This window comes from Carex rostrata, chromosome 5, assembly GCF_964058835.1.
Source record: "Carex rostrata chromosome 5, lpCarRost1.2, whole genome shotgun sequence".
Lineage (NCBI taxonomy): Eukaryota > Viridiplantae > Streptophyta > Magnoliopsida > Poales > Cyperaceae > Carex > Carex rostrata.
Window position 1 is genome coordinate 4,275,367 of NC_135922.1, and position 15,840 is coordinate 4,291,206.

General features: G+C 33.2%; 1 long non-coding RNA gene across 1 annotated transcript; it reads right to left on the minus strand.

Annotated features, from left to right (window-relative positions):
• Window positions 1–5,481: 5,481 nt before the first annotated feature.
• LOC144554645 (uncharacterized) lies at window positions 5,482–8,008 on the minus strand. The gene is made up of 3 exons (XR_013511686.1): window positions 7,585–8,008; window positions 6,598–6,681; window positions 5,482–5,690 (listed from the first exon to the last, which is right to left on the minus strand). It is a non-coding gene; the product is annotated as an uncharacterized LOC144554645 (long non-coding RNA).
• Window positions 8,009–15,840: the final 7,832 nt, after the last annotated feature.

Consider the following 15,840-nt stretch of genomic DNA (forward strand, 5'->3'; position numbering starts at 1 on the left):
TACCATCCTAAGAGTTTCTGTGGGCCTAATAATATTAATAAAAACTCCTTTCCTGCTTATTACTTGGGAAGGAAGGAATATATAATCCTGTACTTAAGTTTTCTGAAGTTGAACAGATTTGATCATGCTTCTGTAAAACTTTGTAATTTCTGTGGGTGTTGGTAATGGAAGTGGTAATCATAGAGATCACATTAATTATTTACAAAAAAAAAAAAATTATATTATGCTTCGTTCACAGGTCAATTATCATTTTTATATTATCAAAACAAAACGAGAAATTGGAAAATTATGTCAGACATCTCAGATTGGCTGAATTATTTAGAATTGATGAATAATAAAAAGAGTAGAACTAGGGTGCTCTTAAGCTCACCAAAGTTTTGGTGAACTTAACTATAAAACTCATCAAATTGATTTCAAATGATGAATCCGAACTGTTGAAACCCGCCTACCTTATGTGTGATGCATCTACATGTGAAATTTTTAAATATTCGAATTAATTTAGTATAAAGTCAAGCGGTCAAAATTAGAAGGTTAATAAATTAATTTTAGTGCATTCATTTTTGAACATTTTTTGACCGCTTGACTTTATACTAAATTAATTCGAATGTTTAAAAAATTCACATGTAGATGCATCACACGTAAGGTAGGCGGGTTTCAACGGTTCGGATTCGTCATTTGAAATCGATTTGATGAGTTTTATAGTTAAGTTCACCAAAACTTTGGTGAGCTTAAGAGTACCCTAGTTCTACTCTAATAAAAATATAATATTTTTGAAATACAATATTAAAAAAAATCTTAATAGACACATATAAATATCTTTATAATCAAAAGAGTTCATAATTTTAACTTTATTATATATGTTTTAGGCACAATAAACACATTTTTTTTAAATAAGAAGAGAAGCAAATTAGCACACAGATGACGCTTGGTGAGATATATCATTGAGCGGAGTTCAAAACATTTAATGCATGGGGATTCCTTTATAATGGATATATTGACAACATATTTTTAGATTAAGTTAGAAAAAAATATAAAAAGCTTCATAAAATAATACACATTACGTTAAAAGCGATATATATATATATAGAGAGAGAGAGAGTAAGGCTACGCTACTTCGCGAATTAAACTGACTGTTTTAATTCGCGCTCATATCTCTAGTTTTGAAGTCCAAATAGCCGATCCAAACCGTTAGATGTTTAATCTATATTAAAATGTGCTTGGAGACCAAATTTTACATTTTTTAAATTTTTTTTACTATTTATTAAGATGGTTTGAAAATTGCTGTTTTTATTAAAATTCTGCACCATTAAAAAACAGCGATTTTCAAACCATCTTAATAAATAGTAAAAAAAATTCCAAAAAATGTAAAATTTGGTCTCCAAGCACATTTTAATATAAATTAAACATCTAACGGTTTGGATTGGCTATTTGGACTTCAAAACTAAAGATATGAGAGCGAATTAAAACAACTAGTTTAATTCGTGAAGTAGCGTAGCCTTACTCTATATATCTATATATATATAGAGTATGGCTTGGGTGCTATGGATGGCATAGGGGACTACGGTGCTACGGCTCAATATTCGAGTTTTTAAAATCCTAACGGACGATCCGAACCGTTCATCTTGTTCTCTATATTAATATGTCTTTGGAGACCAAATTTTACATTTTTTGAAATTTTTTTACTATTTTTTTAGATAGGTAGAAAATCAAATATCTTAATGGTGCATAATTTTTTAGATCAAGTGATTTTCTACCTAGCTAAAAAAATAGTAAAATTTAAAAAAAAAATGTAAAATTTGGTCTCCAAACACATATTAATATGGAAAACAAGATGAACGGTTCGGATCGACCGTTAGGATTTTGAAAAGTCGAATATTGAGCCGTAGCACGATAGCCCTCTATGCTATCCATAGCACCCAAGCCTTACTCTATATATATATATATATATATATATATATATAGAGATAGGCTAATATGCTTTCGGTAGCATATGGGCCGAAATACACACAGTCCAAATTTGAAATTTCAAAATCAAAACGGTCAATCCGAACCGTTCATCTTCTTCTCCATATTAATATCTGCTTGGAGACCAAATTTTACATTTTTCTGAATTTTTTTACTATTTATTAAGTATTTTACAAAATTGTTGATCCAACGGTGGCTGCACAAAACAGTAAAACCGTTGGATTAGTGATTTTCAAAGTGGCTTAATAAATAGTAAAAAAATTCAGAAAATTGTAAAATTTGGTCTCCAATCAGATATTAATATGGGCAAGAAGATGAACGGTTCGGATTGACCGTTTGGATTTTGAAATTTCAAATTTGGACCGTGTGTATTTCGGCCCATATGCTACCGAAAGCACATTAGCCTATCTCATATATATATATATATATATATATATATATATATATATATATATATATAGAGATAGGCTAATGTGCTTCCATAAGCACTTGGCCCGAAGTGCTGCCACCCCATTTTCGATTTTTCAAAATCCAAAATGTCGATCCGAACCGTTCATCTTGTTCTCCATATTAATATCTGATTGGAGACCAAATTTTACATTTTTTGGAATTTTTTTTCTATTTATTAAGCCACTTTGAAAATCGCTGATCCAACGGTGGCTTGCCAAACAGTAAAATCAGGGGTTCACCGTTGGATCAGCGATTTTCAAAGTGGCTTAATAAATAGCAAAAAAATTCCAAAAAGTGTAAAATTTGGTCTCCAAGCAGATATTAATATGGAGAACAAGATGAACGGTTCGGATCGACTGTTTGGATTTTGAAAAATCGAAAATGGGTGGCAGCACTTCGGGCCAAGTGCTTATGGAAGCACATTAGCCTATCTCTATATATATATATATCTATAGAGTCTGGCTAATTTGCTACTGGCAACATTTTAGCAAACTGCTGCCAGATCTGTGAACCGTCTGATTTGGTTTTAGATTTACGGTTGATTATTACTTCAGTTTGCGGAAATAAGAACTTAACGGAGTCCGTCAATACAACTCTGTAATCAAAGTTCTGTTTAGCTTTTTATTAATTTTTTTGGTTCAGCATGAAAGAAATTGAAGGAAAATTTAAAACAGAACTTTGATTACAGAGTTGCATTGACGGACTCCGTTAAGTTCTTATTTCCGCAAACTGAAGTAATCATCAAGCATAAATCTAAAACCAAATCAGACGGTTCACAGTTCTGGCAGCAGTTTAGCAAACTGCTGCTAGCAGCAAATTTGTTACATTCCGAAATTTTAAAACTTGATTAAAATTGATAAATCGATCATTTGACTTAAATAAAAAGTTTAATTAATTTAACGATCGTTCAGAAATTTTCTGAACCCTTAGATTTATTTCAACACGGATCTTAAATGTTGTAAATTAAATGTTAGAATTTTATTAACCACCCATCCCACCCAGCACGAATCTTAAAGCAGTCATTTAATACCCCACCCTCTTCCTTCTCTCTTTCTCTCCTCTCCCCCTACCCGTGACAGAAACAGAACCCCCCCCCAAGCCCGTCCCCTTCCCCTGTCTACGCCAAACCAGGGAGGGCTCCGCCCCTCCCCTCTCCCGTCGCCGGCGAACCCACCGAAACCGCTCCCCTTGCTCTCCTCTCTTCTCTGGCAGTGAGAGCTGCAGCCCCCGCCCCCTCTCCTCCCTTCTCTGCCAAAAACAGGGCTCCGCCCCTCCCTTTCCGCCGCTGCCACGGCCAACCGCCGCCGCCGCCCCACTCTCTCTTCTCTTTCCTTCTCGGTCCGACCCACCAGACCCGGCCGAAACCCCTGCCCCTCCTCTTTTCCCGCCTCCCCTCCCCTCTCGTGAAACCCTAGAAACTAGGGTTTAGGCTTGGTGCTGCCTTGGTGCTGCCTTGGTGCTTGCTTGGTGCTGTTCTGATGCTTGATAGTGCTCGAGTGAGATGGCCGCAAGGCGAGGCGAAACCCTCGGAACCGATCACTTTCTTTCGGCATTTTCTCTTTCGGTTAATTTCTAAAATTCTTGATTTGTGTCTTGATGAATTGATTAATGTCGTAGGATGTGAATTAGTTAGTTTCGAGTACGGGTTGTTGATTTTCCCGACTCGATCGAATTGCTCGAATAAATTAAGTATAAGGGGTTATATTGCAAAATGATTTTATTAATGGTCGGAATTGTAAAATATAGAACCATGGTGATTTGTATTAATTAAAGGGAATTGTAGTTAATTTCACCTTTGCTCGGGTTGTTGATTTTCCCGACAAATGGTGCTGACTTGAGGCTTGAGCCGTGTTGTTGATTTCTGGTGTGTCTATTCTGATCTGACCTGTGACTTGTTCTGGTTTGCTGGTTCTGTGTTGATGTTGTACTGGTAAATTTCGACTAGTACATCCATGTTGTTGTTGTGTATGTGCTGCTGGTACCAGTCGGTACTGGCCCAGTGATACCACTGGTATTGTGCTGAATTTTTTGTGTGTATACCAGCCTTTGAACTGGCAGGGACCATATTGCAAACTAATTATATTTAGGGGTCTGAATTGTAAAATATAAGGCCTTATGTAGAGTAATATAAATTAATAGCCTAAATGTGAAAATGTGAGGTTCTGAATAAATGGCCGGCCTATGCATTAGAAATGTTATAAATGGACTTGGAATAAATTGTGAATTGTTAATTAGAGGCGTAAACCTTTGCTAAATTATGGGCCTTTAATTAAATTGAATTGGAATAAAATAATTGATACGTAAATGGGCCAAAGTGAAATAATTGAGTAAATTGGGCCTTTGAATGTTTAATTGGATAAATAAGGTGAATTGGACTTGTAATTTCATAAGCCTTGTAATATTGAAATGAATATGACATGATGTGTATATGTAAATTTGGAATTGGACTTGAATTAAATGATTATAAATGAGCCGAAAGGTATAAAAGAATTGACGAATTAAAAGACGGCTTTTGGAATTTAAGTTTTGATAATGTAACCGAACTAAACCAAGTAAACGTATAATATAGGTGTAGGCTCAGTCGAGCAAGATTTCGCGAGGCAATTCGAGACGCCTGATCTTTAAATTAAGCGGTACGCTCGTCATACTAAGGTGCGGGATTCTTGGACTTGTTTGATACTTTATTTTCAGGAATTAAACTGTTTATTCGTTTGTCATGTTGAATGATTAATTGTTGCATATTTTGGAATTCATGCTGCATATTGATTCTTGCATAAATGAGAATGATTGAATTGTTCGATTAAGGTTAATTGGCATGTTGGTATGGTTATTATTTGATTAGTTCTATTAATTGTTCTTGATGTGAATGAATCTGCCAGGCCGACCTGTTTAGGTGGCTGGATAAGGTAACGGTGACCTATCCGTTGACCTGTGTTTATGAATTTGCCAGGCTGACCTGTTTAGGTGGCTGGATAAGGTGACGCTGCTGACTTATGCGTTGATGTCACACCCCAAATCGGGTATAACAGCCTCCCACGTATATTTATTAAAACATATACGTAAGGCAGTGGATCTTTTATATGCATTACCAATAACACCATTACATATTAACCACATCCCAATATTTATGAAATTATCTGACATAATACGGCAAACTATATATTTTAGAAATGTCTCCCGCATCCTGTCAGTTATAACAACCCAAAACCTCAGTATTATGTGGTTATGCTGTCAGATGCAATCCAAAACCGTCTCTCCGTATCCGTGTAATAAACCTGAAAATAACCCAAAGGGTGGGGGTGAGAAATAATATAAATATTATATCCCAGTGCGAATTTGCCACAATCAGGCCACTGCACTTGCAATCAATCCATGTCTAGAATTAAATCCTTGCAACTTAACATTAACAGTTCAGTTTATATATAAGTGAATGCAAATGCTCAATCACAGTATTCAATCGAATCTCAACTCACAGAATCTCAAATGAAGCTCAACAGAGATATATTTGGCTTAATCATAGATTATTATGTCTGGTAACACAAACAGATGATCCACCAGCTTGTCACGCAGGTGGCCACGCTAAACCCACACCTGCTGGTACTCAGTACCATCCACTGACCCTCATCTGATGTGCTTAGGCTTATACCGTTATTTAAAGTCTGGTTCATAGTCAGATAATATTTCGTATGCAATAAACTCGGAATCGGTAATTCTCAACACATTAAACAAACCTGTCATTCCGGTCCCAAACTGGATATGACATCAATCAGACGTCTCTTTATAGTCACCCATATTCACCATCAGAATCAAAATCAGAATCAGAATCAGATTCCCCCTCCCAACCGGTACTGGGATTAGCGAGGGCCGTTCACCATATGCACATAAGGATTCCGTAACCAAAGTCTAGTCTATAGCTCCTAGACTTTGCAGAGCTCAACATATTTCCATAAACATAAACTTGTGGTGACTCAATCATATTTCAGAATAGGAGATTCATACAAACGGTAAACCGTACAAAATGATAGGTCAACAATATCACACAAAATTCAGTTATAATTTGATTGGGCTATGCACATGATTCACACATCTCAAATAATGCAGCAAACAATCATTCGACATGACAAAGGAATAACAATTTAATTCTTAAAAATGTAATATCAAACAAGTCCAGTAACCCCGCACCTGATATCGTAGGGCAATAGGTAAAATCTATAGCAATCTGTTCTTCCTGAATATTCATCTCGTCAATTTCTTCTGTAAGTATGCCTATATCATAATTATATACATTCTATTAATTTTGCTCTCTGAAATCAATTAAATTTACCAATATATATATAATAAAGCACATGTATACTTATCCCCTCATCTTGTATAATTTATAACAGTACCTATGTTAATTCATTTATTATTTATTCTATTATTTCCTTGATCTCTTTAACTTATCTTCATTTCAGTCCAATAATTTAACTATGCATAATAAATTTAAGTTCAAGTTAAGCTGTCTGAATATCAAAGTTCAAATCCACATATACCTAGTCTAAATCTATTTTATTTTCTTTTAGAGCAAACTCAAGACAAAATCACAATTCATTTTTCTTATAAGTAAGAGCCGAATGCTCCTTAATTTCATGCATTTCATTCTATAGCTGATCATATACTTCATATTTTTCATTATTCACTTTAGTCCCTCTGACATGAGTAAATTTGCACAAAACAAAGTTTGCAACTTTAACCTTGGCACCCATATTCAAGTAACAGCTCATGTATATGTTGGTACATGTATAAACAACAACTTAATCCCCTTTCAATTATTTTAGATGCATCAAATAACAAGGACAATATGGTATTCATTGACACAAAATCATTTGAGGTTGGTACCGTAAGGTACAAATTATGGTCTGAGCACTAAGAATTCAATCAAATTAACAATCTTTATACTTCTCAGAGATTGCAAATCAAGTCAACAAGAACAAACTCAAAGTTCAATAACTAACCATGCTAACGGGTGATAACCCGATAAAGGAAATAAAGTAAATAACTTTCAATCAATCAACAAGAGCTCAACTCAGTTTATAGCACCAAATAGATTGCCTACTCAAGTCTCAAGGTTATCAAATAGACAAACCCTAGGTCGGGTACAGAGGAAGTAAAACTGAGAGAGATATATACCCAGTGCAATCGCTGAATATAGCGAGCAAAGAGGGACATGAACATCAATTTAAATCACAGGAGATTAGCTCACTAGAGGGAGAGAGAAAATCTCTCTGTTTCCTTCTCTTTTGCGCAAGGTAAGAAGAGCCAAAGAGAGTTATGGAAGAGGATTGAAATGAATAAAATATAATAAACCTTCTAGAGAGAAAGAGAGGTATACGGTGGAATTAGAAGAGAAAAGAAAGAGATAAAGATGGAAACAAAAACGTCGGTCCCATATATCATTAAAAATTCATCTTGTAAATTCATCCTCTAAATTTCTAAATCTTACAAATTAGTCCAAAATTACTTATAAAACAAAAGATTGTACATTCGAAATGTTACTTCTTTACATATATCTATCTCATATCACTTATAACTTTCAAATATTTGCCTCTTTATATTTTTCAGCATTTTTCAATAAATAACATTGACTTTATTTATTTTCTTGAAAAATATCTTCATACATTTTGTATTTTATTTATTTATTTATTTTTTTTTTTTTAATGTTACAGTTGACCTGTTAGAATTTGCCAGACCGACCTGTTTAGGTGGCTGGATAAGGTGACGCTGCTGACTTATGCGTTGACCTGTTAGAATTTGCCAGACCGACCTGTTTAGGTGGCTGGATAAGGTGACGCTGCTGACTTATGCGTTGACCTGTTATGATTTTGCGAGACTGACCTGTATGTGTGGCTTTGATATATATTTGCGTGAGATTTAGCAAAGTTGACCTGTATAGGTAACTTTGATTCCATGTGATTGCATTTGTCAAGTTGACCTGTATTGGTGACTTGTAACCGGACCTTAGGAAATGGTTAAGCCAAACAGCAATTGCAGATGGGTGTCTGATAAAGGGTCCAGCTTGGTTGGCCATCTGTAGGCGTCTGTAACCCTACAGATGTGGGTTTGATAACGGTTCAGCTCAAAAGAACATATGTGGTTGCTACCAGTCCTAATGAAATGAGTTAAGCCAAAATATATGTTGTGTTTTGAAATTCATCTTGGAAATTCCGTGAACTGTGTTTCAGGTTGATTAATTGTTGTCGAGCATTGGCATTCTGTTATTTATGATTATATATATCTGTTTGCATTGTTATTGTTTGGGTTTTATTTTTGAATATAGAGTTTGATTGCAAGTCCAATAATCTAAACTGTGACAAATTTCGCACTGAGGATTTATTCTCACCCCCTCTCCCCGATTATTTTCAGGTTCATTACACGGACGCAGCAAATGAGGATATTGGTAATGCATATAAAAGATCCACTGCCTTGCGTGTATATGTGACGCTTGATTTATACACGCGGCAGGCTGTCAGACCCGGTGGATTTGGGGTGTGACAAAATTAGCCAGACTCTATATATATATATGAGTAGGGTTCAAATGCCTCCATGTTTTTGTGCCTCCATCATGCCTCCATCTCTCTCCATCATTTTCAAAGTTCAAACAGTCGATCCGAACTGCTCAACCTAACCTCCATACTAAAATATGTTTGGAGACCAAATTTTATATTTTTAGGAATTTTTTTACTATTTTTTTAGATAGGTACAAAATCAGTAAATATGAACCATCTAAAAGCAGTATTTTTGTACCTATCTAAAAAAATAGTAAAAAAAAAATCATAAAAATATAAAATTTGGTCTCCAAACATATTTTAGTATGGAGGTTAGGTTGAGCGGTTCGGATCGACTGTTTGAACTTTGAAAATAATGGAGAAAGATGGAGGCATGATGAAGGCACAAAAACATGGAGGCATTTGAACCCTCCTCATATATATATATATATATATATATATATATATATATGAGGAGGGATCAAGTTACAACAATTTTTGAGTTACAACAAGTATTTTCTACATTTTCAAAGTCTAAATCGTCGATCCAAACTGTTAGATGTGATCTCTACAATAAAATATGCTTGGAGGCCAAATTTTACATTTTTTGGAATTTTTTTACTATTTATTAAGATGGGTACAAAATTCAATAGTATGAATTTGACTAGTTTTTGTACCCATCTTAATAAATAGTAAAAAATTCCAAAAAATGTAAAATTTGGTCTCCAAGCACATTTTATTGTAGAGATCACATCTAACGGTTTGGATCGACGATTTGGACTTTGAAAATGTAAAAAATGCCTATTCTAACTTGTTGTAACTCAAAAATTGTTATATATATATATATGGGCATTGAGTGGAGTTATTGATTTTTCAAATAAAAAAGACATTAATTTAGTGTGCATTTAAATTAAAAAGCGATTAATTTTTCATATAAGAGTTGCATTTAATTCCGGTAAAAGATGAAGGAAAAAAAAAAGGTTGGAAGACCTTATTTTTACTATTTTCCTCCAAGATTCATAAAACATTGGTAAATATTTTGGAAAGACAATAAAAGATTTTTCTAAAATAATTATTTTCCACTCTATTCAGAAAAAGGAATAAGAATTTTTAGGGTTAATAGTTTGTGCAGCTTTGCTAAAGAGTTTCAAATTTTGAATCCAAATATTCTCAAAGAATTTTCTAATGGAAATCAAAATTTGCGCAAATAAAAATTGAAGTGAAAATTAAATGTTTAGGATTGTAAAATTGTCTCCAAAATTGCTTATTTTCTCCCTTTTTTTTTATCTGTTGGGTTTGTGTGGGGTATTTTTGTAGCGAACCTCTAGGAATTCTGACGGATTATTTAATAAATCCAGAACCGTCAAAATTCCTGATGGTTTTATAAGAATTATTAGGACCGCTCAGAATTCTGACAGTTTAAGCACTTTAAAAAAAATTGAGAGTATGTTTGAAACTTTTTAATTTACGGAGGATTTAGAAAAAGAGGCAAATTTAAACAACTAAATTATTTTATTTATGGAGTATGTAATAACCAACTGGCACAAACGCATTGCCAAATTTTTATTACATATATATAATTTTATATTTATGAATTACCCTCTAGTAACAAAAATAGTTTTAACCCGTATTCTTTTCTGATAAGATAATGAAATTATTTTTCTTACTCATGACCGTACCAGCAGATTTAATGAAAATAAATTCTTACACATATCCACTCTATTTATAATGCTTCTTTTTTAAACTGTTTTTCTGACTCATGAACACCCGGCTTGAATTGATTGATGGTATAATTGTAATTTTAATTATAATGCTTCTTTTTTGAGAAAAATATTTAATGCTAATGATCGTGTTAACATTGGGATTTTTGAAATAAGATAAGATGCTTTTCAGGCGATGTTTGCCACTGATTATTTGCATGCATGGGACTAGAAGATATTTTCTGTAATAAAAATGATTAGGATTAATTACCTTTTAATTCTTTTCTTTAAAATTACCTTTAAAATTGAAATTTTTGTTGAATTGGTGACAATTCTAGATGGGACAAACTCAGAATAGTGCACACAACTACACTTATTAAATTTGAGAAAGTAAGAGATAATCCTGAGAATCCCAAATATATAAATCACACTATCTAAGGGATATGTCATTCACACGTAATAATTGAAAGAGTACAGGAAGTTTGTAAACATATAAGCTTTAAAAGAAATCAACATTAGTATGAAATATACTTTGTAAACTAATATATAATTAGACTTCAATACTTTTATTAAAAACTATATGATAAATAAATTAATTTGGGGTGCAGATTATTGGAACGCAGAATAACATTACAGTACGAATTAGGTCATGTCAGTATGGAAAAAATGAAAAAAAAAGTTATGAAATGCAAAAGATGATAAAATAACTAAAAATTTGTAATGTCCATTCTTAATTGCAAGGTATTTTATTTTTGTAATATCAAATACAATACAACTTATAAGCGCTAATTAATTATATAGCGAAAATCACTACTTTTAAGTACGGAAAATGTCAAAGAAGCGTATGCAAAGTAGCCATTTTTCTGAATTATTCATCGCAAACGTGTTTTTAGGCTATTTTGTCAGGTTTTGGAGAAAGTTGCGTATTTAGGCCGAAAATAGAGTAAAAAATGTCATATTTAGACTAATTCTGAAGAAGCGTCAAAATAAGACATCGCATGGAGTATGCAACACCTCACACGAAGTGCACAACATACAACATGGTGAAAACACAGAAAAATCAACTAAGTCAGGTGCCGTGCCGATTGAAGTAGGCCGTATACGGGCTTAGTGCCTAGGCCGCACACGGATTGTATCCGTGGACTGTCTTGGTTAGATTAAATCTCAACCGTTGAGCAGTAACCTTCTAGAAGGGCGAACCTACAGCCGTGACAGACTTGCTATGATTGGAAGTTTATTTATGACGATGTTATTTGTAGTATTAGAGGCTAAAAATAACCTCAAAATGCTAAAGATAGCCTCCATTACCGCCTTGGCTATACCATTAGGATTACTATATAAGCCCCTTATGTAATAGAATTTAGTATGCATGTTTTAGTTGTGTAAGTTCAGAAATTAGAGTAGAATAGTGTGCAAATTCTGGAGTTGAACAAGAGAAAGCTCTTAAAGTCTAAAGCAGAAAAAGAAAGTATTATCTAAGGAAGAAGTGTCTTCAAGTCTTCAATCTTGAATAGTTGCCAATTCTTTCTCGGTTCTTCTATTGTGTTGATTTGAAACGATCGAAAGAGAGAGAAGGTAGAAAAACTAAAGATGTGCTCTTTTATTGGTGGAGTGCAGACTGGGAGAAGACTGCAAGTCAACTCCATAAAGATGTGCATTTTTATATTCTTTTTATCAGACAGGTGGAGGATAAAATTAATAAGAGTCATGATAAATAATTTTGTTCTTTCTATTTTTCAACAAGCCAGGTGTCTGTCTTCGTATTTTTTTTTTTTAACATTTTTATTACTCAGGTGGAGGATAAATTAAGAAGAGTATTGATAAAGAATTTCGTTCTTTCTATTTTTCGACATATAGCTGTTATTTATTTATAAATTTAATTCTCAATTTAATTTGATTTAATTAAAAAAATTAAGTAATAGTTTATTGTAAAGTTGCGTATCATTCTAAAAGATATGGGTAAGGAATATATCATGTGAGGTGCTGACAAAATATCATGCGTGGGCCAAAGATGACTAGCCTTAGTGAACTCTTTATCATTTTTATAAAATAAAGTGACAAGAATATAACTTTATTTTAATAAAGTATATTTATTCGAGAGTGACACATAAAGTGACGAGAAGATAATTGTTATACATTGCTTTTACAAACCTGAAAAAGTAAAAATTATGGTCGTATCAAATCCTATTTCTTCTATATATATGCTGGGTTCTTCAATTGATTATGTTCTTTATGTTGGACATCAAGAAATATTAATAAAACTATTCTATTTTGTGATGGCATCAAGAAATTTTGCATAGGATAGCATAACACTGCAATGATAAATTGATAATAATTTCTCATTATGTACTTGATATTGTATTTGGAACCTAGTGCATTGGAAAAGTCATGCTCAAATTTGGAAATAACATTTCTGCAAATGCAATATTTTAGTATCAATTCAGCTGCACACTTGCCTACATTTACCAGCATACAACCAATCATTAAGGACATTATATAAAAAAAAAAATTTATCAAGCAAATGGAATTCTCAATTATTGCATGCATTTTATTACCCTTGCTTCCTAGGGGAAATGGCAAATCAGTTATATATCCTGAAGGTAAATATTTAGCCAAAAAAGTCGATAAAAATCTATATAATATCACCGTGTTCACTGCTTCTTCCTTTATTGGAAAAAATCTGTGTTCCGCATCAATTTTCAGATGCAAGTCAAAAATGCAAGAGACAACTTAACACCAGCCCCTCTTTGCAAATAGTTGTGGTTTTCCATCAAATATCTAATAATGGCAAGATAGCAAATCACATAATGGAAATTACCTTGTAGTTCATGTTAATTTTCTTGGTATTTAAATCTGAATTAAATTTTACTTAATAAAAAATGTTGAATATAGGTAGTACGTAATAGTGTTAGTATATTGTAAAATTGCAAATCATTATAAAAGACAAGGAAAATATCATAGAAGGATAGAATGAAAAATTGACCCTTCCGGACCGAAATCGGGCTGTACGGATCAATTTCAGGCCAAGTTAGATGGTATGTGAATTTTTTGTCCAATTTGATCTGAAACGGTCCCATTTCAGTCAAATTTCGACCGAAACATTTTTATTCCGGTCATACCATTGGCCGAACCGCACAAATGTTTTTATTCCGGTCATTATTGTCAACCAAACAACCTACCACTGCACTAAGTTTTCTTTTGCGATAAGAATGCATAACTTTATTTAAATATAAATTTTGAAAAGTGTGTATTATATTGTATTAATGGATTATTTGATTGTAATCATTTGTCTCAACAGAAGTTGTTGACAAATTATTTTTTTATTATTTTTTTTCTTATTTTTAGTATAAAACAAGCTTTTGGCAAAACTGTCCAAGTTTCTGATTCAGTTCGGCCAATTCCGACGCAATTCATGTGAAGGACAGAGAAAATTTCATACCCTCACAAAGTGTGTGCGCCATGTAAAATGTCATGTGAGGCGTCTAATTGTCCAGTCTTTTGTCCACCATTTGTCCACAGCTTTGACTTGCGCGAATACTGTAAAATTACTTCTACATGCTGTATAATTATATAATATATCACATAAAATATATCACTTAATCATAAAACATCCAGCAACTATTTGAAGTGGTCCCATGATAGTTAGAAAAAGATTGCAACTTGCACAACATGACAAAATAAATGTACTTTCAAACTGTACTTTCGGAAATTACAGTTATAGGAAGTTATAGGCAGTTAGAGTTAGTTATTAGCGGTTATTAACACTGGGTTGAATCTTGTATACTGTAAAATTGAATATTGTATACTGTAAAATTGAATATTGTATACTGTAAATTGAATCTTGTATACTGTAAAATTGAATCTTGTATACTGTAAAATTTTCAATTGAATCTTGTATACTGTAAAATTGAATCTTCTACACAGTAAAATTTACAATTGAATCTTGTATACTGTAAAATTGAATCTTGTATACAGTAGAATTTTCAATTGAATATTGTTCGGATGAGTAAGAAGCATTTCTATCATCTTTTTCCTCCCAGATTTTCACAATATGAATACTGTAAAATTACAAGATGAATACTGTAAAATTACAAGATAAATACTGTAAAATTAACAAATCAATACTCCATATCGCCTTTCTATCATCTCTTTCCTCCATATTTCCACAAGATGAATACTATAAAATGACAAGATGAATACTGTAAAATTAACGGGGCAATACTATAAAATTAACAGATCAATACTCCATATCGCCTCTTTATCATCTCTTTCTTCCAGATTTCCACAAGATGAATACTGTAAAATGACAAGATGAATACTGTAAAATTAACAAGGAAATACTGTAAAATTAACAGATTAATACTCCATATCGCCTCTCTATCATCTATTTCCTCCAGATTTCCACAAGATGAATACTGTAAAATGACAGATGAATACTGTAAAATTAACGGGGCAATACAGTAAAATTAACAGATCAATACTCCATATCTCATCTCTATCATCTCTTTCCTCCATATTTCATTTGAAATGCTAGATCTGTTACTGCATATAACGAAAACAACAAATTCAACAGAAATAACTTACTAGATTTGAATTTTTCCGTGCTCTTCAACAAAAACAACTTCTATTCGATCGCGCTCCACGATCAATCGGTCCAATCCTTTTTCAGATATAACTTACTAACTTTCAGAAAGATTTAAGATATCGATCGATTTAAGATATCGGAAGAATAAGGAAATCGGAGAAACAACGAAAACAAGGAAATCGCCTCAGAAATTTTTAGCCGCTTTACGGAGAAGAAATCGCCTCAGAAATTTAAGATATCGGAGAAGAAATCCTTTTTCAGATATCGATCGATTTTTAGATTAAGAAATTTTTATCTCCGTAGGAAAGAAATCGCTTCAGAAATCAGAAAGGAAACAAGTTGATCGGAGAAGAAATATTTTGAAAATGAGAATAGAGGCACGGAAGGAAGGTTAAATAGGCGGAGTAAGTGGTTAGAAGTGGGGACCGGTGTCCGTTAAATTTAGTTAAACACGGGATGGATAGCGCTGTGGACAAATGGTGGACAGAAGGCTGTGGACAAAAACCTTTTCTCAATTTCTTATCCTCATATTGGGGACGGGGGAATATTTTGAAAGTAAATAACCATCTAGCGCTAGTTGGCTCCATTTTGGAAGCTTTCTTTTAATTTTGCAACG